Here is a 22,106-nt window from a genome sequence, read left to right as displayed (position 1 = left end):
ATGGGGTACACAAGGCACCAAAGGAGGAGAGGAAGAAGACAACTGAGAAGCTCAATAGACTTAAAAGCAGTTAGTGTATGTAGAGAGCCTCAAAGGGTAATTAGAAATACAGAATCAAGATGAAAATCAGTGAATAACAAAGAACCTTCTCTTCTTTGCAAAGAGACCTAGCTCTGAGGTTCTTCATTTGCAACAAACTGATGTCAATCTAGACTGCTGTCGCCCACCCCTCGGCCATCAGTCAGGACTGAGCTGGAGGAGTACTTCTACATGAATCTTTCACCAACTTCTTCCCTGGGCATTGTCCTTTGCTGAAGATACTGTCCCTGATTGCAAACACCTACAGTGAGAAATTCCAGGGGTGCTCCCAAGCTGTATCCGAAGAGAGCTCTTATTTGAGGGCCAGTGAATTCATGGACAAAAGTCTTAGCAAAGCTTCATTTTCTTCCTACTTTTTGGAGGAAGGCTTTATGGTTTTAGGCCTGGGTTTTCTCTCTCCAAACTCTGCAAAGCTTTTTGCCATTGAAGGCCATTGAAGGCTGAGATCTTGGTTTGCAGGGTCTGGATCCTCTGGGGATTAAGCCAGAATGATCTTACGGGGCAGAATATGGGAACTGGAGTTCAAGGCAAAGAGAGACCTGGGCCACCCCAGGGAAGGGAACATCTGGATTGCTGGAAATGGGGTGTTCCCAGGGGAGCAGAATCCTGAGCTCCACCCTTACATGGTAGCATCTTAGAAGGGATGGCTGCATAGACAATGATTGTGATACTGGAAGAATCTGCCACATCTTTACTACCCGAAACACCACTGGGGGTGGCCTGAATTACTCCCCTGAGCAAACTCTATCAAGATGGTATCTTTTTGACAACTTTAAAGGAAATATGTTAACATGGCATTTGTCAAAAATATAAATCATACAAAGACACATCTTGGGCAATGGATTTCAAAACTGTACTGTGCATTAGAATCACAATTATTTACAAAATATTGCAGAATGCTGAGCTCCACCTTCAGAATTTCTAAGTCAGTAGGTCCAGGGTAGAGGTGAAATGTGCATTTCTGCCAACTCTCTCCAGTTCTGATACTGCTGGTCCCCACAACCATTCATTGTCTTAGTGGAAAAAAGGCAGCAACACCCCTGGCGAACACAAGGTGTCTTTTCATCCATTACATGTTCACTTGCTCAGAGGCCAATGGGTGGGGCTCCCACTTTCTCCCTCAGTTTGGGCCCCTGACGTCAGCATTCGGTTCTGACTGGTACTCTGTGGCCCCAGGACATAAATGGAACCGCCATCCCTGACATAGACTGATGGGGAAGCGGGGATGATATGTAAGGTTGGGGGTTGGGCAGTTTGTGCCATGCACAAAGATGTCTAGCAGAGGGCAGGGTTGGGACTGGGACTCAACCCATACCCCTGCCCCTAAAACAGGGCACCTAGAGTGGGTTGCACCTGCCCAAGAAAGTTATTTGCACCAAGGGCCCTCTGCCCCTCAAAGCATGCCCTGTCTGGTGTGGTGAGGGATAGCCTCCATCCAGAGAGGGGACTTCTTTTAATCTGATCATAAGCCAAGTGTAAGCTGGCATGCTTCTAAGAGCAAAGTGGGAACCTGGCTGAAGGAGGCTCTTCTCACAACCACCCAAAGGCCCTAGGGCAGGTGTAAGTCTGCGAAGGACAGGCCTGCTTCAAAACCAGTGACACTGGATTGACTGGCTGAGCCAGTTTTTATTTGCCTTAGAAAATGGAGCAGTTACGCTTCTTCCATTTGGGCAGTGAGAATCCCGTTACTATTTGCTACCAGGTTATGCATCACCTGGATCCTGCTCTCAGCAACATTGTCTGGCACTGTGCTCCAGGCCTAGTGAATCTGAGAATCTGGAGGTGTGGCCTAGCCCCCCTTCCAACCCAGGTGACTCAGTTGAGGCTAACATTTGAAAGATATTAGTATGGAGCTCTTCCCCATCTCACAGGCCTAGAAATCTCCTGAGAGTGTTGTTAAAGTCAGATTCCAAGATCCATTTCCGTGGTGGGGTTTAAAAGTCTGTTGTCTTAATGAGTTTGGGTAAGGTGATGCTGCAGACCCACAGCTCTGCTTTGAGTATAAGGTTCTACATTAGTGCAATGCTTCTGGGCCTTGACTTCTGTTTTCCTCCAGGCTGCTCTAACAAAATACCATAGACTGGGTAGCTTATAAACAACAGAAATTCATTGCTCACAGTTCCAGAGGCTGGGACACACAAGAGCTGAGGATCTGAGATTCCATGCTTGGTGAAGGCTTATTTCCCAGTTCAAAGATAGCGCCTGACTGTTGTGCCCTCATGTGGGGCAAGACAGAGGCGGTTCCCTGGGCCCTCTTTTAGGAGGGCACTAATCCGTACCCTCCCAAAGGCCTTCCTGCTTTTCATACCATTTCATTGGTGATTAGATTTTCCAGGGTCTGACTTTCAGTGTGTGAATTCAGACCATAGCAACCTCACCTATAATCATGATTTTATATCTGGATGCTTGGGTCCCACCCACAGGGGTTCTGATCCAATTGTGTCATGGACTGGGCTGGAAATTAATCCTGGCTTTAAAATTCATTTACAGCTCCCCTGCTGATCCTAATGTGCAGCCAGATGTTAGGAGCTCCTAGTCTAGAAGCAAATGGGGCAGGCTCTTAGGAGGACATAAGTTAAGGGGAAGAGAAAGGAGGAATTTGGGAACAATCTGCTCCTCTGGCTGATGAAAGTTTAGGGCTCCCAGCAAATGACCAAGAGGCCAGGGACATCATTTCAAGTGAGCTGTTTCTTGTTTAAAGGGTCTCTAGGGGCCCTTGTTTCACATTCTCAGAACAAATTATGATGCTGTACGGCAAATGGCTGGATTCTTTTGCTTGTGGGATTTGCAGAATAGAAGGGCTCCCTTCAGCTCCAGGTCTTTGTTCTCCAATTCGATGCTGGAAGGCCTTCTTGCCTTCAGTATTTTCATCTCTTTAATCTTTTCACCCTCCTCTGTTTGGTCTTCAAATTCCATCTTATCATTTAACCCAATAATCTACATTTTGGTGGTCATGGAAAGACAACATCCTGCCTTGTTAGCTTGGATGTTGTTTCAGATCTCAGAAACAGTAGCAGGCAGTGTCCAGACCAATGGTCAGCATATGCAGACCGTCCCCTGGGAGGGCTTTCCTGAAGAGAGGGCACATGGCGGCGGGGGGGGGGGGGGGACGACAACCCTGTTTTCAGGCATCATTAAAATAGGGGTAGATGTGTTGACAATAGTCTTAAATGACTTTGGTAAAAAATGGTGTATCTTTACTTACATATTCCAGTGGCCATAAACCCAAGGCCAGAATTATGCTAACCTAGTGCACAAGATAAATCTTTTTTGAATGATAAATAGTAAAATGCACAATTCTTCAGCAAGATTTAAAAAAAAAAACACATACCTTTTTTTTTGTGGATAGCAGGGCAGAAATTTACTTTGGAAATGCACTTCAAAGACTAATGCTGTTGGAAATTACAAAGGAAGTCAAAAGGGTGTCAGAACAGGTAAGCTAAACCGAATTGAAAGAACAAGAAAATGTGGATTTTGCTCCATTCTCCTAGTGCATTTGATATTTCAAAAGAACGAACAACATAAGTGGGAGAAGAAATCTTCATCCTTGAGTCTTAAATTTAATATGGATCGATGTTATTGTCAAACATTTTTAAAGATGCCGGTACAGAATTGTTAACCATACATCTTTTTTTATTTTTATTTTTTGCTGATTCACCTTTTTGATCAGTGGTTCTTTGACAAAATTGTTTTTCAATGTCAGAAAAATAAATGTGCTTATTTCCTTGAAACGTTCATGTAAAAACCCCTCAGCGAAAAAGCAATTCTAACCCAAGATTGCCAATGGCGGTTTTGGACATAGGATCCTATTAAATTAGAGTCTATTAATCTGTGCTGTCTGGTTGGCTATGGGGCAGGGTATTTCGTCTGGCTCGGAAATGAGGAGGTTTTTAATTTAGTATGTGCAAACTGAAAGAAAGTCTTATGTGGTTAGCAGTGATTCTAGCTGGGAATGCAAGCAATCTGAAACAAAAGAATAGGGTGTCCTTTCAATGAAATTATTTTAATTCATTGAATTTTCAGAAAATTCCAGTCCTCGCCGTCGATTCCAGGAGCATGCAGTAGGTGGCACCTACAAGCTCTTTTGGAGGCGAGCAGGCGCCATTGACGCAGGAGCAGCTGCCGCTGCAGCCTTGGCACGACTCAAGAGATTGAGGAGGGCGAAGGAGGCAGGGAGGCCGGGAGGAGGACGGTGCAAGGGTGGTGACGCGCGAGGCGGCAGGCTCGGGCCAGCGCAGGTGCGGGGCTGCTGGAGCGGCGCAGGGCGCGCAGGGCGCAGGGCGGGAGAGCAGCTGACAGCGTCGTCACGGCTGCGGGCGGGAGCGCACTGCTCCAGCCTCGGAAGGAGCCGCATCCGCTCACCCGGCGCTGCCTGTCCTGCGCGAGCTGAGCCCGAGGAAGCTCTGAGCGGAGTTGTGTTCTTCCCCAGGTAACCGATTTCTCCCGAGGCTTCCCTGCACCCTCGGGGGCTACCGCGGCTTGGGCATTAGCCACTGACGCGGGATCACCACTCTCTGGGTGGGCGAATCAGTCTTTAAATACTGAAGTTGGGTAGTGGGGAAAGCAAGCTTCGTTTCTGCAAAAGGAAAAGGAAATTCTGTATCTTGCACATTGTTGGGGATTCCTTGCAAAACAGGAGTTACCGTGTTTTTTGTTTTTTGTTTTTTTTTTTTTTTTTTTTGAAAATTCTGTGGTTGCAGGTGTGTTTCTGTTGTTGGAAGTTGATTTTAATGCATTTACAGAAAGTCATCCAAAGATGCGATCCCAAGTGAGAAAAATGCAAAAGGCGGGGGGGCTTTGGATTCGGCATGTTTTCATTCTGGACCACTTCGTGTCCCTGGCCGGGACCTGTCTAAATATTTGATTATGTGTCTTTTAAAAGAAGATGCTCCAAGGTATCTACTGGTAAGAGCTGAGGACAGGCAAGGCGCTGCATCTAGTCCTTAGTTGTAAGACTGTGATTTCCCCTCAGATGACGGTGACTGCCCACAGCTCCAGGCTCCCCTGCAAGTGTTGCTGGCTTTTCCCAGCGTGGGCATCTCCACACATCATCCGCTTGGGAATACAGTGTCCCTTTGCTCCTTTAAAAACTCCAATTCGCATACTGTGGAGGTTTGAGAGACTTTTTGAGCTAGAAGCTTTGGAATCATCTGCTCCATCCTTGAATGGTGGAATTCAGGGCTTAAGGGGCAGTGACACAGCTGGTCTTCCTTAGGAATTTGTTTTGCATACTGACCCCTGTTATCTTTTAAACAGCCCCCTGTGCTTGTGAGAAGCTAGTCTAGCGTATCAGAACTTTCCTGGTTTGACATTAAAAACAAAACACCCCCCACCCTCCAAAAAAAGCCCAACTTTTAAAAATATCACTTTAAAGGATATTTTCTAGATAGCAATAAAAGGTTGGAGCGTTTTACATTCCAAATCAGTCCAAATGTACTTGGTTTCTAGCGGCATTTGGATTTGAAGAGGTGGAGTGGGAGGGAGAGAAAAGCGAAAGATAAAATTAGAATAAATGTAATGAATTTGTAGGGAAATCATACTATTTTTTCCCCCTGGTTGTTGCCTGAAATTGCAAATTGTCCACAATGCTGTATATCCTATCTCTGGATATGCAGGCGGCCCTGTGAGCTAAAGGAAGACTTTCAGTTCATCTTAGAGAAATAGAAGATACAAGGACCAGGAAATCTTTCCATCCTATTTAAAAGATGACATTTAATTTGGTAATGGGGGTGATGTTCCCTGGTGAACACCGGGAAGGAGGTGGGGAGGAGAAGGGAGTTTGCTTTCTCTGTACCAAAGCAAGCACAGAATTGCTGCTCAGCCCTACTGTCCTGCAGATGGGAGTTATGTGTTCATGGTTCATACAGAAGCCTTCAGAATCTTTCCTCATTACTTTTTTTAATAGAGTTTTTCCTAAGAAGAGATGCAACCACAGTGAACACTAAGCTCAAGGAGTACTCTTTAGCAACTGGCTAGAGACCCAGCATCTCAGCAAAGCCATTTCACCCTGAGAGACTGCTGTTTTCCCCATCCACACATCGCTCATTGCTTCGTGAGAAATATATTATTTCAGCAGTAAATGACACCCATCTCAATGAGCAATTAAAACCTTTGAAAAATCATACAAGTTATTAAGAAGAAATTGTACTGGTTATGATAAGACTATATTGTTCATTCTTCTAATTTGGGGGCCATGATTGATCTATTAGAAATTAATCTATTGATTTAGGCAAAAAATCATCATTTCCCCAAGATGAATGCAGTACATTTGCACCAAATAATTTCTTTGAGACCAAGGGGAGCATTTGGTTGTCTCGGGTGAGAAGGTTGCCAGCCAGAGATTTTAAGAGAAAATTTTGCTCATGTTGGCCTGTAACTTAGAATTCATATAATCATTGTTGTCTATTTTCCTTCACAAGGTGGATGGATCTTTCTATTGATCATCTATCTTTCTGGTATGAGTATTAACTATGGACAGATGTCTCTTTCAGGCATGAACTGATTTACATGACATTACTTGGTTTGGGTTATGATTTTTTTTTTTTTTTTGCAGGAAACAGCTGCTCTAAGAGAGAAGATGATGGTTTTCATGTTGTCCAAATTGTTGATGTTCCTTTAAAAACTTAAGTTTATTAACAAGTGCATATATATTTGAGCATAATCTTAAAATTATTTAACTGCTTTCAAATAATGCTTTAGTTTTTATTGTGTAGCTTGCAAGTCTCCTCATTGATCAGGTAAGAAGAGGTCTTTAAAAAAACTGTCAGAACAAATACACTCTCATTCTCTTGTTTGCTCTTGCCACTAGCAAATTCTGGAAATAGATTTCTTGTAGCCCTTTTCTCAGTGCAGTGAAATGTTTTCCTATAAACCAGTGCTGTCCAATAGAAAATGTGTGAGCCACATGAATAATTGAATGAGTCCTGTTAGTTACATTAGAAAAGTAAAAAGAATCAGGGGAAATTAATTTAAATAATATATCTCCTTTAACCCAGTACATCAAAAATAACCATTTAAAGATGTAGTCAAAGGCTGGGGTTGGGGCTCAGTGGTGGAGAGCTTGCCTAGCACGCATGAGGTACTGGGTTTGATCCTCAATTCCACATAAAAATGAAATAAAGATATTGTGTCCACCTACCCCTTTGCCCTTAAAAAAAACCAAAAAACAAAAAGATGTAGTCAATACAAAATACCTGTAAGATATTATCTTTTTTTTCCTTCCTCCATGCTCAGTCTCATTACTTAGGAAGTCTCAGTTTGGCTTAGCCAGACTTGCTTCAAGTCCTCAATAGCCTGTGTGGTTGTGGCTGCTCTGCTGACCAGCACAGCTACAGACTGTTAACCAGTTGACAAAGCAATTGAAAAGCTAAAATGTTAGGGCCATTGTCAATTAAACACCATCAAATATACAGATGGTGTTCAACTAATGAGAGACTTGTGTCCTTTCCTTTGCACAAACTTGAGCCTCTTATTTTAATTCTTTACCCGTAAAACAAGAGGGCAAGGTCAAACACTTAGATTCTATGAAAAATATCCAGTGGACAGATTTGTGCCTAAAGACTAGAGGGCTGTGTTACAGACACAGAGGGGACAGGTGCTCCTGATCATTGCCAATTTTCACCACGTGTTCCCCCCGTTAGCTCCGGCCATCTCTGGTGACAGAGTTCAGCAACCAAGCCCCAGTCCCATTAGGGATCACTCAATTTTCAATTTAAATTCTTTTACTGGGGAAGTAGCAGCAAACCTGTCGTAAAGCTAATAAAAAACTGGTGTGCTATCATGGACCTTGTGATTAGATCCCCTTCACAGATCTTTTAGTAACATCCTTACTGGCATGAGTATTTTCAGTGCTTGCATCTATTTATTTTGACACCATGGAATAAAGACTAGTGAAATGTAATGGTTTATGATCGAGCCATGAGTACTGCATTCTTGAAACACAGAAACTAATAACCTTCGTGGAAAGATGTCAATTTCTTCTCCCTTCTCTGGATAGCCTCCATGATCAATGAGTGCTGGAGGGGAGACACTGTTTCCATTACAGGGCTCTCTGTCTAAGAAATCATGATAGGAAATTAATAGAGAACAGCATTTTGTGCAAAAGAATCTTGGTCAGAATTTTTCTAAAGTTAATTAATGTCAGGAAAGTGATCTTATTTTTTGAGGAAATAAGAGAATGCAAGAACTTTCTAATAGGTCTTTCTACAGTAAACACACACATAGATACACATGCACACTACATACCCCATGCACACTACATACCACATGCACACTACATACCACACACACACTACCTATCACACAAACACTACACACTACACATCACACACACCACATACACATTACACACCACATACACCCACATGTACTACAGACCCACATGCACACATATAAAACCTAAGTTCTCTAGAAGGATCCAGGCCTCATCAATGTTCAGATGAAGGAGCTCTTGGAAGGGAAGCTTTTCTTCCTCAGTCACTCTTAGATTTCAATTGTTTTACTGGAGCACTTCTGTGACTTTGGAGTCTGGGGATTTATCTAAATTATGTACTGAGCAAAGAGGGAAAATGATCCCATTCCGAGTCTCTGCATCCAGGACAAATCCAGGTGGAATTCAATCAACTCTCTATTGCATTGAAAACCTACCCTCATTACAAGTCCAGCTCAGTGCCATTTTGCTGTTCTGAATAAACTTGAACTCATCTCGCTAGGCTCACCCCATCTGCCCACCACCTCAGTACGCACACACAGATCCATGGGTTGTCTCGTTCCTTCCTGCCTACAAAATAGTGCCTGAGACTTAGAGGTGTCAATGGAAGAATCCCTTGGGACTTCTAGAATGCTCTTTACCTGTACCTATTGGGGCCTCTGAGGACTTCACTGGGTTCTTCATGGAGAATGAATGGTGGTTACAGCCGACTTAGAGGCGGGGGATGGGCAAAGGTTGATCAACAGGTATGAGGTTACAGTTAGACAGGAGCAAGAAGGCTTGGCTATGGTGTGCCGGTGCACAGTTTTCTTGACTAATGATAAGACTCATGAACTGCACGTTTCAAAAAGTAGCAGAAAGTATTTGAAAGTTTTTACCCTAGAGAAATGATAAATATTGAGGAGAGAGGGATGTATAACCTGATCTAAACATTAGATGATTTAGCAGAGCATCACATTACCCCGTTAATATGAATAATTTTAATCTTTGTATCAGATAAAAAATTTATTAAAATCGGAAACAGAATGAATGGGAGGAGAAGACAAAGTGTAAAATATCACCAGCATTTAGTGAGGTCTTTATGAATGTTTGCAAGTAAAGAGAAAGTTGAAACTGTTGGTTGATAGAAATGACTCAGTGACCTAGATTTGAAAAGAACCCAAATTTCCCAGAATATCATGACACTCGAGTGTTGCTTTTTGTTTTAATTTTTCGAGATTAACTTACAGAGGACACCCTGTGAATCTCTTCTTTGTTCTTCCATTCTTATAAATGTTTGTTTAAATGGACCTGTACCACAATTTCAAGACGCAAAAATAAATCAGGTTGTTGAAGAAATATTTAACATAATGCATAAAAATTATGTAAATATGGAAGAAACTTTAGTGATCTCAGGGTTGGGAAGAATTTTCTGAGGAGGATCCTAAACTAGGATACTAAAAAAGGGCAAATGTGTTAAATTGGAAGAAAATAACAACTAACGTAAAAGTACAGATAATTGTAACATATTTGAGATGAGGTCTGATGGATCTCAAATTTTGTGGTCCTTGGAGTCACCTGATGGGGTTGCTGGATTCCAGCCCCTAGGGGTTCCAGAGACTAGGGGCTGGGCTGAGGCTCAGTGGTAGAGCTCTTGCCTGGCATGCTTGAGGTCCTGGGTTTGATCCCCAGCACTGTGGAAAACCATACCAACCCCCGAGACTCTGATTTGGCAGGTCTAATTCAGTGGGGCCCAGCATGTCCAACGAGGTTCCCGATGATGGTAATAATGCTGGGCTGCCGAGCATACTGTGTGAGCCACAGTCTTTAATACCATGTCAGATGAATATCATCCTTGCAGAATAATAGACAAGTGAGCAGGGGACAGGAACATGCAGGTTTCAAAGACACGGCTACTTTGAACATATGGAAAGATGCTTCATGTCCTCATAGTAAGTGCAATTAAATCAGTAATGAGAAACAGACATCTTGTCACATGAGAAAGGATCAAAGAGTTTGATGTGTGCCAGGTCAGGTGTGAGGAGACAGACAGCACGCATGTACTATGGAGGGACAGGTGGTGGAGAAATCAGTGGTCATTTTTGGAGTGCAAAGGGCAATCCATATTAGATTTAAAATGCAGGTCCACTCATAGGAATTCTTCCTGCAGACTCCAACACTTGATGAGATACTTGTGATAAGGCTGTTGGTTGAGCCAAAGATGTCCCTCAAGGAGTCCCAGTGCAGCTGACACAAAGCACAATATGGTCTAAATGTACTCAGGGAGAAATCTATATGCATGCAACACTGTAGGTGAGATACTCCCATTGGTGGGTCTCTCTCTCTCTCTCTCTCTGACTAAATGGTTGTCAATAGATGTCATTTTGACCGTACGCCTTTGTGTTAATGCCTGATCACAGTGCTGGTCCCTTCCAGTGGCCGCTCAATTTGTTATTCACACAGGACCTGTTTGACCTCAGCTTTCCCTTTTCTATCTGTTTTATGGCCGGTGACTATTACTGGAGATCGAGAAAAAAAAAATCACTTTAAGTTGCTACTTTGGATTAATGTGAAGCCATGAGCCCATTATGTTAACATTAGAAAAACACTTTTTTATTTCCTTTTAACTTTTTACATTTCCAAACGTGAAGTAGTATTGGTTTTTGCATTGGCTACCATTTTGTGATATTTTCTTTCTTACAGTGACATTCTGAGATCTTTCATGAGAGTTCCATCTCTGTCCTTTAGGACAATTCCAGATTTCATGGAAGCCATTCTGTTCTGGAAACAAACCATGTTTAGGGCTAAGGCTTCTTATGTTACAACCCCAGGACAGCCAATGTGACCCAAACCTCTTAATTGTGACTTGTACTAATAGAAACCATCCTATTTAGGAGAATTCTTGGTCATTTTTATAATATGCACACATACACCTACATACCTACCTTCCTTAGAAAATGCTCGAATACTCATCCGCTCAGACGAAGGAGCCCTTGGAGGCCAAAGCTCTCCTTCCTCTGTCATCTACCTGGCAAGAATATTAAACATCAGTCCGACTTCTTCGATCTCAGTCTCCTGTGGTCTGGCCTTTGTAAGACTTATCAGGACACTTTTGCCTCTGGTGTTAGGGCTACATTAAAATAATGATTTAGCATAACTCATGTTTTCCTCCAAACGTGTTACTACATTTGCTGTGATCATTTGGAGTTTGGCTTTGGGTGTGGCCCTTTTATGAAGCATCTAAAATATTTTTTGGAGGAGTCAGAAAAAATCCACAGCTATCCATGAGAAGCTGCCTAAAATCATCATTGCAGTTTTCAAATGAATAGGAGGTAGACTTGAGAGTGGCAAAAGGGTAGGTTAGTATGAAACACTTTCTCAGCATCTAGAACCCACCCAGGGCTGCTTGTTTGGAGTGGCATGTGGCCCTTCTGGGATCTACCGTGCCTCAGTGTAATGATATGTTACTGAAGATTTTTCTGCAAATACCCTGCATGACACGTAGCATTCCTCCAATGGTTTTCCTGTTTCCGTCCAAACCGGCCTTGTTTTTCTATTCTCCTGAGCTTCTATGTCTTTCTCCTCCTCGTCGTCCATCCGTGTTTGACCTGAAGCGAGGGTTCCATCACAGACTGGCAGCTGCTTTAACCATCCAGGATCTGCTTGCTCATTTGTAGAGTGCGGCTACCAGTCCCTAGGTCAGAAGGCATTTCCAAGGTACGCTTATCTTGAAACTCAGGTTTTTGCTACTCAGGGAAGATTCTTGGCTGTTTGGGTGTTTGCTGTCTGGTCAGCATTTCAGTGGCTCCTTTCTGAATCTGAGATTTATCCTTCTCCTCTATGACCTGGCAGGAAGCCCAGCGTCTAATAGGTGTACTCTGCATCTTCAGGGAATTCTGGCCTCTAGCCTGGGCCCCTCTTAACCTGCCTAGTGCTCACACTTGCAAATTAATCTGAACATATTGATTTTTCCCCCCTTACACTCTCTCTTTTAGTTGGACCCACATGGATTCCGTTATCCATCTGGTTAACCCCTTGTTCCTTTTCTTGCCAACGCCCTTGCTCTGCTCTTTGAGTGTCTCTCTCTCCGTGGTGGGTCCTGATTATCATTTTGAACAGGAAAGCCTAGGCCTCACTTGATATTTTTGTCTTTCTAACCTTGAGCTGTTCATCTCTGTAAAGTTTCCAGATGTCTGGGCCTCCCCTAGGGGGCTGCAGAGGAAGGCTACTCGGGGACCAAGGGCTACAAGATGCTATTGGTCAGTGGTCTAGACATATTGGTAGCTTTGCCATTTTGCAGCACATATTACAAAGCTGCATAATAACCACAGAGTGGACAGAAATATTCTCTCATTCCACCAGGCTCCTTCTTGGATTTCCTTCTCTACCCCTGAGGACAGTTCAGCTTCCTGCCCAGTGGTGTGGTCCAAATACCTCTAGTTGGGTCAACTGGTCACTCACTGTTTCCCACCAATGAACAATGACCAGTAACAGTGTCACTGGTGTAGTTATTTACTATACTGTTCTTTTTTATCATTATTTTAGATTATAGTCCTACTCCTTAGAAAAACTGCCGTACACAGTACCCCATGTCATGCCAGCAGTGCCCTCGTGCATGCCCCTTGTTTACGTCGTCTTTGGATTTATCAAGAGGCCAAGTTGCATGATGGGCCCCTTGCCATCCTGGTTTGTGTAACACGCTGTATGACATTCACATGAGGAAACTGCCCCAAGTATGGCTTCTAAACTGTATCCCCCTTGTTAAGTGACACATGACAATCTCATCCAACTTATTCAGCTCTATACGATGGAAACATTCCCTTTCCTTGATCCTTCTTCTCCATCCAGTTGCCGTTGATGTCTAAGTTGGGTGGTGGCCAGAACCCACCCCCACCCATGGCGGCTCACTGTCCTCTGAAGCCCCATGTGACATTAGCTAGGATTCTTTTGCAGCCCCACCTTGGGTTGCTACCCTTTCTCTGACCACTATGGTCACTTTCCTCTCCTTCCAGTGTCTGGAAGGTTCCATACCATCTCCCTCCATGGCGCCTGCCCAGGGCATGGTCTGGCTTTGTTAATCCTTCCCCACCAGAGGCATGAAGGGACATCAGCAGGGGTGGCTCTGTCCTACTGTGGAAATGGCAGCAGGGTCTGCACTAGTACTCTGCGGTGATAGGTGAGCGCTCTCTCCCCGCCCACCAGGCATCCCTAACTCCCACAGGTGCGTGAAGGATGTCACAGCAAAGAAGAGACAAAGCCAGAGTGACACATGACAATCTCATCAACCCCACCCCCCATAGTTTTTGTCCAAGGCAAGTGCATTAGAAATAAAACAGAGATTCAGTCAGACACTGAACAATTATTTTGCATACTTCCTATGGGCCAGGTAAGCCTGGGTGGGGGTGGGGGGAGACGGCAATAGCAATCAATGGAATGGGTAAGAAACCCATGTGGAGCTTTTACATAGTGGAAGGAAATACAACCCTTTTTATTTTTATTTTTTAGGTAAATTTTCAAGTGGTAGGTCAGAAAGGGGGTTGTGTTCAGGAGAAAATAAAGTGAAGACACTATAAACAACCACACGTGGAGTTGGGGTTGGAAATGGAGACAGGCTGGTCAGGGGCATTCTCACAGAGAAGGTGGGTATTCCAACACTGACCTGTGGACCTCTGTGGGAATAGTGAGAAGGAGCAGTGCGTGCAAAGATCCTGAGACAGGAGTGCGTTAGGTGTGTCCAGGAGGCAAGAGAAGGGTGGCTGGAAAGAAGTGAGCTAGAGACCAAAGAGTGGGAATTTGGGGGTGTTTAGAGAGTGGGCAAAACCCTTTAGCTGTTATTCCCAGGAAGACAGGACAGCTGGGGGGAGGATTTGAGCGTATGAATGGATGTTCTGAAACCTAGGGTGAGAATTGATGGAGCTGCTCAGGGCTTGGGGGCTGCTGCAGGTAAGAGATGAAGAGTTTGGAAAGTCTGTGGATCATGGAAGAGGTTGGCGGTGATGTGAAGAGCTCAGTTTTGCAAGGTTACATTTGGAATATCTCTTCAGCACCCAGAGATGTCAAGGAGAGAGAAGGTGGTCCAGGGTCTGCAGTTTAGGGAAGAGGACATGGCCATAGGTGTCAGGTTGGGAGTTGTTGGCATATGGTTGACATTTAAAGTAATGAAACCAGATGGCACCACTGACCAACTGGACAGTAGAGAAGGGAGGAGTAACCAGGATGGAGATGCAAGACTATCTGGTTATGAATGATGGTGTGGAGCTCCCTCTCTGGCCACCATCCTGGCACAAGTCAGTCTAGGTACACGTCAGAACTCGCTGCTGGGTCCTCAAACTGTCATTTCACAATGGAGGTCAAAATCCATCATTTCCCTGCGTGAAATCCTCTCGCACCTTCCCATCGTTCTCAGAGGGAAAGCTGACTTCTGGCTCATGTTCAAAGCTCTGCAGGGTCCACCTGTCCGTGCTCATCCCTGCTCCACCACATGGCTGACCTCATCTGCTTTGCTTCCATTGGAGAATGTCACCACGTGACTCAGCGTCTGGGACAGCACCTGTGTTTGCATTTGATGTTTCCTCTGCCAGGGGAGCTACCTCACAGATCCCCACAGGGCTCACACGTCACCTTTCTAAAATCTTTGCTGAAATATCACCTTCTCAGGGAATCCTTCCCTGACTTCTCAATGCCTTGGAAGCTCACAACATATTCTTGAAATGGAATGGAAAGATATTGCATTCATGTGTTTTAACCAGGTGGATCCACTGAGAAATCTTGCATTTAGAAGACCTTTATGATGATTAAAATGTTTGATTTTCAAGCTTTTAATTGTGCTATAGGAAAGTTTCTTAAGAATACATTTGAATTATTTTGGGCAAAATCATGTAAAATTGCTCCCTTGGTATCTGAGAGGAGTTGTTCCAAGATGCCCCACAAATAGCAAATCTGCAGATTTTCAAATTCCTTATATAAAATTTAGTATTTGCATATAACCTGTGCATATCCTCTTCTGCTTTAAATCATCTCTAGATTACTTATAATACCTAGTACAACATAAATGCTGCGTAATAGTTGTTATATTGTCTATGAAATAATAACAAGAAAATAAACTTGTTCAGAACAGATAATTTTTCTTCTAAAGATTTATTTTCGGGAGGGTACTGGGGATTGAACTCAGGGGCACTCGACCACTGAGCCACATCCCCAGCCCTACTTTGTATTTCATTTAGAGACAGGGTCTCACCGGGTTCCTTAGCACCTTGTTTTTGCTGAGGCTTCCTGAGCCCCTGGGATTATAGGCATGCACCACCATGTTCACCCTTTTCTAAAGATTTTTAATCCAAGATTGGTTGACTCCATGCATATAGAACTCATGGACATAGAGCCAACTGTAACGGTGGAATCATATCAGGTATCTCTCTTCAAAAATGCTCTATAGGATGATTGATTTTCTAAAGCAGGTACTGTGCCTGTCATGTTTAAAATGTTACCATTATATTATAAGGATGGAGGAAGTATGCTTATTTTTGCAAAATATCTGCTCTGTGGCATGCTACTAAAAGCCTCCTGTCAAATGGAAAATGCTAATAATTTTAGAACAGTTGTTCTTTCCATAAAAGCAAAATGTAGAACTTGATATCAGTTCTACAACTTTCATTTCTTTGCTGCAAAATAACTAGTGAACCTCCTAGGGTAGCAATTATTTCTATTCTACCTTAAAGTTCTTATTTTTTTATATCAAAAATAAAATATGCAAATGCTTGATATCTAGTTGCTCCTGCCTACTTTGGCTTCAATTTCTTTGCTGCAACAATATACACACTTTGCTGAGTGATGCAGCCAAGTATTCACCTTGATTCTGTGCCTATCATGTTAATAGACATCTTTGTGTAATTTTAAAATTTCAATTGATGTTGCCATACTGGGAATATTTATTCTCACATAGTTTCTCAAAAGACTGTGTTTTTATTTTGCTTCTTTTTTTGGAGGGGGAGGGGTACTGGGGATTGAACTCAGGGGCACTTGATCACTGAACCACATCCCCAGCCCTATTTTGTATTTTATTTAGGGTCTCACTGAGTTGCTTAGGGCCTTGCTTTTGCTGAGGCTGGCTTTGAATTCACTATCCTCCTGCCTCAGCCTCCTGAGCTGCTGGTATTTTGCTTCTTTAAAGAGTTCATTTACTCTTTCTGGCACAACTCTCCTCTGTTAGCGAACGTGCGCGCGCGCGCGTGCGCACACACACACACACACACACACACACAAGTGTATTTTTTGCAGTGAATCATATGTGCCAAATGTTTTCCACGAGTCCGGCTTTGGGTTGGAAAGCAGTGATGTGCTGATGAGGGAGGCCATCAGTCCCTGCAGAGAGACTGCAGAAGTCTGTACACAAGTAAGTGCTGAGAGAAGGTTTTATAAACCAGAATATCGGTTATTGAAAGAGAATCATTCTAGTAAATAGCAGATGAGCTGAGATACGTTTAAAACATTTGTACTTCTACCCAACTGTCAAGCAATTCTCTCCCTTATTTTGGTTTCTTTGTACCTTCAGCATTTTGGTATTTTTTTTCCCTATACATTTTCCTGTAGCATTTTAAGAAAGGAATGAATTTGAGCTTGTCACAATACATTCTGGTGTGTTATTTTATATATTTCACAGTAGCAGGAAAATATTTTTTTCCCCCAGTGGTTCATGGCTTTTGGTTTTTCCTTATCGATAACAAAAATCAAAAAAGAAGATTCTGGGCATTCTTTAGAAACCTAGGTTAGTTTAAATTTTGTGGCACTTCGGATTAAGTGTTGTGTGTTACTAAACCTTGTTGAAAGGCGTACAGGGCTTTGTATTCATGGTCTTGAACAGTGCAACCAAGAGGCATAAAATATGAGCAAGCTAGTAGTTTTATGTTTTCTAGCAAAATCACAATTTAAATGAGTAAAAAGACACAGGTGAATTAATTTATATATTTCAATGAGACATATGCTGTATTATCATTTCGACGGGTAATGGCTTCACGTGATCATTCACACGATCAAAACAGAAAATTCATGCCAAGATGAAAGTGTGCATTTTAATTGGTCTTCTTTAGTAACTAGATTTTGGTGGTGGAGGTGGGGGCTTGTCAGATCCGATTAGATCTTCATTGTTTTTCTGGGTGCTGTGGATAAAGAGGAGGAGCCATCTGCCAACTGTTACTGTTTGCTGTTACTGCCAACTGTGCTGACACTGAGTGTCCTCTGTCATCCATAGTTCTGTCATTGCTAAAAAGTGTTCACACAGAGAATTTCCCATTTTAACCACTTTCAAGTGCACAGTCCGGTGGCATTAAGTATCTTCACAAAGTTGGGCAGCCATCACCATCATCCAGAATTCCTCATCCTCCGAAATGCAGACTCCATATTCAATAAGTAACAACTACCCTCCCCCTTCCCCTACTCCCAGGCCACCTCATTCTACTTTCTGTCTCTCTGAATTTGATCACTACCTCCTATATGTGGACTCATATAGTACATGTCTTATGGCGACTGGCTTCTGTCACTTGACATTGATTTTAGGATCCATTCATTGTGTAACTACATGTCAGAATTTCTTTCCAAGGCTGAATATGTATGTGCTGAATTTTATTCACCCATTCATGTGTCGATAGATATTTGGGCTGCGTCAACCTCCAGGCTATTGTGAACAATGCAGCTGTGTACATTGTTCACTAAGAGTCCCTATTTTCAGTAATGTTGGGTTATACCCAGAAGTGGAATTGCTAGAGCCTATTGTAATTATATGTTAAATTTTCCCACAGAGGTTGTGCCATTTTTGAGTTCCACCATCCATGCAAGAGGGTTTTGATTTCCCCATACTTTTGCTAACATTTGTGATTTTCTTTTTATTCTTAATAGTCATTCTGAGTGGGTATGAAGCATATTTCATTATGATTTTAATTTGCATTTCCTTAATGATTAATGGTGTTGAATATCTTTTCATGTGCTTGTTGGCCATTTATGTATCTTCTTTAGAAAAAGCCTATGCAAGTTATTTGAACCTGTTTTATTTGGTTTGTCTTTCTATGATTCATTTGCAAGTGCCTTTATATATTCTGGATACTAGATCCTTTTGAGATATATGATATTTTCTCCTGTAGATTCTCTTTTAACTTTTTTGTGGGGCGGGTGGCAGTTCTGGGGATTGAACTCGGGGGCACTCAACCACTGAGCCACATCCTCAGCTCTATTTTATATTTTATTTAGAGTCAGGGTCTCACTGAGTTGCTTAGCATCTTGCTTTTGCTGAGGCAGGTTTAGAACTCATGATCCTCCTGCCTCAGCCCCCTGAGCTGCTGGGATTACAAGTATGCACCACTGCATCTGGCTTATTTAACTTTTTTGATAATATTCTTTGTTGCACAAATGTTTTTAATTTGAAGAAGGTTGAATTTATCTACTCATATAGAATTGCAAGGGGTCTTGAATAGCTAAAACAATCTCAAAAAAAAAGGACAAAGTTGGAGAACTTTTACTTCCAAATTTCAAAAACCTACTGCAAAGCTACAATTAGAAACAAAACCAAACAAACAAAAAGTATATTTTGGCATATATGTAGAAATGTAGACCAGTGGGACAGAATTAAGAATCTGAAAGCAAACCTTCTTATTTACAGTTGATTGATTTTTAGCAAGGGTCCTAGACCATTTAATGGGGAAAGAATTGTCTCTCGGAGAACAAATGAAAACCTGGGTTTCCACAGTTAAGAATGAAGTTATTCACACAAGAATAACTCAAGGTGGATCAGTGCCCTACATATAGAAACTAAAACCGTAAAACTCTTAGAAGAAACAGTTGTGAATCTTCACAACCTGGGATTTGGAAATGGATTCTTAACATGGTATTAAGAAATATCTTAAAATATCTTATTCAGGATGTTTTTTTAAAAAAATTGTTTTTAGTCAGTTGCCCATTTTGTAAGGCTTGTATTTTGCTGACACTAGAAATCAACCTACCCAAGCACACACACCGGTAGCCCTGTGTTCCAATCTGCTGGCCGTGAAGGGGGCACCTGAGCTGGGTACAGTGTCCTCCCAGTCACCGTGACCAGGCTGTGTACCTCCTCACAGGTGCACAGGCTGGTGCCCAGGGAGACTTTACTCTTTGGTATTCATTTCTCTCCAGGGATTAGCATGCTGCACTGGTATTGGTCCTTAACCAGAGCGACCATGATATTTGTTATGTACATGATTTTCATTCCCCATACCCACATGGAAATAAAAGCAATAAAACAGAAATCATCCCAACATAATCAGGCTCAGGGCAGTCTTAAAAATATCTCTAAGAACAATTTCTGTGGTCTCTGGCCATCCAGGGACCTAATTTCATCCTAAATGAAATTGTTTCAAACAAACATCAGCGAATCTTAAGCTGTGAGCTTATTGGTCTCTTGGAAATGAAGCTCCTAAAAATCATTTATTCCACTTCTTCTATTCCAAGAAGTAACCTGTTTCTTTCCACTTGGTCATTCTTTCCAATATTATGCATCTTATAATGAGCACCTGAGATCCCCTGGCTATGTCCACCACTTCTGTACCTGGGGGTCAGGGGATGGGCTGTCTCCAAATATCATAAAACAAGATTCCTGAGAGAGGATTTTGCATTTCTGGAGAAAGATGAACCATAGGTGTTGGCTTTTACTATTACATATCTTTTACTATCAGAAAGAGATCTCCCACTATCAGACAAATCTTTCATGTTTAGGTTCAGCTAAGAAAGTAGATGAAACAAACTTTTATTTAAACTGAGCTTCTAAAAATATACAAAAGTATATGCCTTACCTAGAGAAGTATATCTTACTAGAGAATTTAAACCCTGTTGAAAATTATTTCTTAATTTCTTTGAAAGATATCCTGCTTCGTGTTGTAATATCAGAAATAGTCCTTTCTTTGACTTAACTGACTCATTCACTTTGCATTATTAATAGTTTAAATGAGCTTTCAAACTATTAAGTAGTTTAGCTAGTTTAACTCTACCTGTGGAATTTGTTTCAAGTTAATAATGATTCAGTGTTATGATCTGGAGAAAGTATTATGGGCAACCAGGGTAATAGCTGATCAGGGATTATCTATATACCCATGAAAACATGCACCTCTGAGCTCAGGATACAGAGGGGTGTTTGGGGCAGGAAAGTACACCAAATTTTCAGGCATTTCCAAATGTTTACTTTTAAAGGGGTGAATTCTTCTGCTCTTTAATTTTTCTCTGCTTTCAACTATAGTCATCGTTGATATCTACGGGGTTCCAGGAAACACAACCTCCCAACACCAGCAGAACAAATCTTAAAGATGCTCAAGTCTGGGATAAGGAATAGTTTTGCATAGAACTTAAACTTCTTTAAATAATCACTAGACTTCTTACAATGCCTCATATAATATGAACATTATAAAGCATCATTTAGGGAATACTGACAAGAAATGTCTTTACGTGTTCAATATCGACAGCATTTCTTTTTCCGAATAATTTTGATTGTGGTTGGTTTAATCTGTGGGTGTGGAATGCACAGATACAGATGAATGACTATATCTGATTTTTCTTAAACAAGTCTAATGCTGGGTATAATACAGAGAAAGACTGTGGGTGTGTTTCACCTGAGGTCTTGCTTGTATTTTATTCACATGGACCTAAGTTTCTTCCAAAGGATGTTTGAGTGAGAACCTTTTGTGACCCAGAAAATCAAGATCTATTTTTCCCTAGGATCTGAATCCTTAGTGTCCAGGATAGTCCCTCACCTGATTTTCATTATTAAAAATTTCTGAATTCTTAATTGACATGCTTTTTTATATCAGTTGATAGTGGGGATGGGTAGAGTATTTCCTTTCCTTGTTCCTCTCCCTGTCTGCATACGCTTTTTAGAGGTGTAAGGGATTGCAGAGACAGTTCAGTCCAACCAAGTGTTAAGAAGAGAGAAATGAATCTGTGCATCTAAAGTTGTCCAGACAGCTTTCCTATGAAGGGGATGGCTGTGGTCAGCAGACCGGTGCATCTAAGAGAATTGATTGTAACACCTCCGTAGCTATGACGGTGTTTCCCTAGGTCCAGATGAAAACCAGAGACCAACAGGCATTTGGGGAAACCAACAATGTGATGGAGAAGAATCCAAATGGACAAACAGAGCCAGAGAGATCTTAGATACGGGAGGAGAACAGGAGCCACCAATTTCACTGAGCATTCTCATTCAAATTCAGTGTGGTGTCACAGTTCCTAAGATAAGAAAGTGCTTCTATGAAAAAGCAAAAAAAAAAAAAAAAAAGCACAAGAAAGGTTACTGGAAATATAAGGGAGAAGCTTCTAGAGGACTCAAGAATAGAAACCACCAACCTATCATCTAACAGAAGCTATAGAAAGAAAAGAAACAGGGGTGGGAATGATGTCATGTTGAGAGATAGAAGAAGATCTCCCTGAGATGCAGACGAAAACCAGGTTTTTGGCCCTTTCTCCCCCCTCCCCTCAAAACAAAGTTCAAGAGCAATCCTAGATACATCATGATTAAATGTCATGACTTCAAGGTGAGATGAGTGAGGACCCTAACTCTTTTGAAAAGAGAAGGAAAAAAAATTCCATAATTTCTTGCAAAGGAAAGAGAATCATACTGACTCTGGATTTCATTATCAAAACGCTGGATGCTAAAGTCAAAAATAAAATAACCCTTAAAATCTGAAGAAGAAAGAATTTGAATTCAGTTTGGCTCTATTTCTGAATTTTATCAATCCAGTGAGAGGGCCTACACTCATATATTTTAATAACATCTGTATTAGCTCATTATTCATTACAATAGTGTAATGCCTGA

At 42.0% G+C, this 22,106-nt stretch overlaps 1 protein-coding gene across 1 annotated transcript in view; it reads left to right on the top strand.

The window, feature by feature from the left end:
- Positions 1-4,466: 4,466 nt before the first annotated feature.
- Positions 4,467-22,106, top strand: part of Diras2 (DIRAS family GTPase 2) — a 28,026-nt gene continuing 10,386 nt past the window's right edge. Inside the window, exon 1 of the mRNA XM_027955439.3 lies at positions 4,467-4,528. The gene's annotated coding sequence lies outside the window, so the exon portion shown is untranslated. The remainder of the gene's footprint in view (positions 4,529-22,106) is intronic.

The sequence above is a fragment of the Marmota flaviventris genome, chromosome 16 (genome assembly GCF_047511675.1).
Source record: "Marmota flaviventris isolate mMarFla1 chromosome 16, mMarFla1.hap1, whole genome shotgun sequence".
Taxonomy (NCBI): Eukaryota; Metazoa; Chordata; class Mammalia; order Rodentia; family Sciuridae; genus Marmota; species Marmota flaviventris.
The sequence above is the reverse complement of the archived record's forward strand: the minus strand, read 5'-3'. Positions and strand labels throughout refer to the sequence as shown.